This window comes from Bison bison, unplaced genomic scaffold (assembly GCF_000754665.1).
Source record: "Bison bison bison isolate TAMUID 2011002044 unplaced genomic scaffold, Bison_UMD1.0 scf7180017864462, whole genome shotgun sequence".
In the NCBI taxonomy this organism is placed as follows: Eukaryota; Metazoa; Chordata; class Mammalia; order Artiodactyla; family Bovidae; genus Bison; species Bison bison.
Window position 1 is genome coordinate 1,307,478 of NW_011495024.1, and position 3,626 is coordinate 1,311,103.

Sequence of the window (3,626 nt, forward strand, 5' to 3'; positions counted from 1 at the left end):
TGATGGACAGGGAGGCCTGGCATGCTGCAGTTCATGGGGTCACAAAGAGTCGGACATGACTGAGCGACTGAACTGAACTGAACTGAACTGAAAGGTTGTACATACTACACAATCCCATTGAAGGTATCTGGAAAACCTTAAAAATACTATAAACACACTTATCCCTTGATCCAACAGTACTCCTTGCCAAAATTTATCCTACAGATGTACCAGCACATACAGGAAGTGTCCTGGTTGGCACTGTTTATAGTAACAAAAGATTGGAAGCAACCCAAGGGTCCATCAATAGGAAACTAGTTAAACAAATTTACGGTGTATCCATAAATAGGATACTATAAAGCTGTAAAAATTAGTGAAGATACTCTTTATGCACCGATTTGAAAGATCTCCAAGATATACAATTAGGTGAAAAGAGCAAAGTGCAAACCAGTTTGCACAGAATGTTAACTTTCGTCAGCCTTGCCACGCTAGTATTTCATTGTCATTTTAATTTGCATTTCTCTTAAGTGAGACTGAGGAGCCTTCCATTCTTTTATGAGCCATTTGCATTTTATTTTCTGGGAAAGTGGAAAGGAAGCGCATATATGTTTTCAAATACATAAATACACACATATTTGCTTGTATTTGTTAAAGACACCCAAGAAACTAATATAAGTATTCGCTTGGGTTGGGGTTGATGGGAACGAGAATAGAAGGCAGGATTTTTATAGCTTTGATTTATGAACCAAGAAAATGAATGACCTGTCCTAAAACAAAAGTAAACTAAATTAAGCTTTCCCAATGATGCCTCAGGCTCCTGTTAAACCTATCGTTTTTGCATTTGTCAAGCATTTTCCGAAGTCTAAACCTGACTTTGGAGGAAGGCAAGGTCAAACATGAACAGACAAGTATGGCTGCCCGAGAGACCAGGAAACCCAGAAGGAGGCCCCACGTGGATGCAGTCCCTGGCCTATTTGTAAAAGCTGAAATCAACAGAGGATGCTATGAAATCAGCAAGAGGAGCAGCCAATGCCTGCTTTGAAGCCAACATGGCCACTGAGTTAGGACATCAATCAACTTCAACAACGGGTTCGCAAGCAGCTGAAGAAAGAGAAGGCTCCCAAGCCGAGAATATTCCCTCTCTAGCTTTCAGGGCTACAGCTGGACCCAGATCCGACCTGACTTACATCTTGTCAGGATGACACATGTGCAACTGCTCTCATGTTTGGTTTAGTTATCTGCGTTTCTCTCCCAGCGCCAGGGATTGCTGCCTGTCACCCCAACTTTAAACATTTTTCCAGCCAGAAGGGCGCCCCAGCCACAGCTTTGCGGAAGAGTGAGAGCTGGCCGGGCGCTGCAAGATGAGACGGCACATCTGACGCACATGGAAAGAAAAAAGCAAACTGGAGTCTCCAAAGCCGCCTATCCCTGCGGGCTGAGCACTCGCAGCTTCTCTCCTTTGATGCCTCTGATTTTCTGAGCTCTGGAAGCACAACATGTTGGAAGTAAGCAGAGCAGCTGCCCCAGGAAAGAATACGCTCGTTCCGCTATTTCGGACTTCAAGGAAAAGCGCTGAGGGGTGTGGGGCTCTGGGAGGGAACAGACGCCAGTGTCTCCACAAAATGTCCTGTTCCCACCAGCCTGAGCTCCGTTCACGTCAGCTGATTTGGTTTGGGGAGGCTCCAGTTCCCAGACTGCTCCAGTTCCCGGGCTAGGGAGAATGCTTTTGTTCTGTTACTGATGGGTGGCATGGATTTATCACCCGCCTGGTGCTGCCCGGGTCAAGTGATGACCTGGCCTGAAATGGGGGATACAGAGGGATTCTAGAGACAAGATGGGGGAGCTGGACTTCCGCTGCCCTAGGCATTAAGCAGGGTCACGCCCCCTGGCCCCCTCCCCAACCGCGCTGCCAAAGTCCAAGATCCCTCCAGATCCAAACTCACAGTGCCAGTTTCTGCAAGAACACTTTTTTCCCCCCTAATTAAAACCTGCAGAAGAAAGGATAACTCAGGCCTGGTTCACAAGCTCAGTGACTGAGAAAACCATCTTGGGTCCCCTGGAGACAAAGACTCACCCACTCTTCAGAGGGGACAGGGCACTGCAGAGTGTTTTTTCTGTTTTTTCCCACAAAAGTGCTAAAGGAATAGGGCAACCCATCAGTCAAGGCGAACATGCCACTGCCATCTGGAGAAACCAGACCACACACGGAGAGGTCCTGGGCCAACCAGCAGAGGACAGGACCTTCCTCCATCCAGTCCAGTGATATTACCTGGCAGAGAAGTAGCTGAGTCAGTGTTCTTTGACTTGCAGGAGGGGATTACCCCCTCCTTTTCATCAGGAAGCATTGGACCAGAGAGAAGGTGGTCAACACCAGGAAGATAGACCTCCGTGTGGCAGCAGCTAATCTCAAGGTCACATCAAAGCCAACCCACAACAGCAGGACAGGAACCCAGTGGATCAGCAGAGCTCCAGCCAGAATAGGAAAGGACTCCAGAGTGACAGCTAGCGTGCAAAGCTATGTCCCACTAAGGAGAATCTTTGAGGCCACTCCAGACACTTAACTTCCACAGAAAGGAAGGGCTTGGGCTCTGGAAGTTGTGCAGGTGGGACTCCAAACCAGAGATGCTACTGTTGGGAATCTACCATCACCCACTGGTCCTAGACAGCTATAAGCTGAGCACCCATGAGTCACTACGGTCACCATCCAAGTCAGCAGATCCAGAAGCAGCAACATAAGGCTGATCTGGAGTGGCTGTGCTTTCCTTATCTGCAAACAGGAAAAAAAGGTTAAAACCAACTGTTTCCATACTGGAGACGTCAAATAGCCCCACAACTAGCTCAAATTTGGCCATATCAGTTTTGCTAAACATTTCAAGGAGTCATACAAAATTCTTCACACTACTCAAACAATTTATTCTAATCCACTTAAATTTTAAAATAGTGTGTCGTGATGGAAACTTAGAGTGTAAGTGTCTGGGTTCAAATTCCAGCTCTGCCGTTGCCTAGCTGTGTGAGTATGGTCAAGCTACTGAACCTTGAATTTTTGACCATGTAAACAAGACAATAAAATGGAACAACAGACTGGTTCCAAAAAGGAAAAGGAGTACGCCAAGGCTGTATATTGTCACCCTGCTTATTTAATTATATGCAGAGTACATCATAAGAAACGCTGGACTGGAAGAAGCACAAGCTGGAATTAAGATTGTCGGGAGAAATATCAATAACCTCAGATATACAGATGACACCACCCTTAAGGCAGAAAGTGAAGAGGAACTAAAAAGCCTCTTGATGAAAGTGAAAGTGGAGAGTGAAAATTTTGGCTTAAAGCTCAACATTCAGAAAATGAAGATCATGACATCTGGTCCCATCGCTTCATGGGAAATAGATGGGGAAACAGTGGAAACAGTGTCAGACTTTATTTTTCCGGGCTCCAAAATCACTGCAGATGGTGACTGCAGCCGTGAAATTAAAAGACGCTTACTCCTTGGAAGGAAAGTTATGACCAACCTAGATAGCATATTGAAAAGCAGAGACGTTACTTTGCCAACAAAGGTTCGTCTAGTCAAGGCTATGGTTTTTCCAGTGGTCATGTATGGATGTGAGAGTTGGACTGTGAAGAAGGCTGAGCGCCGAAGAATTGATGCTTT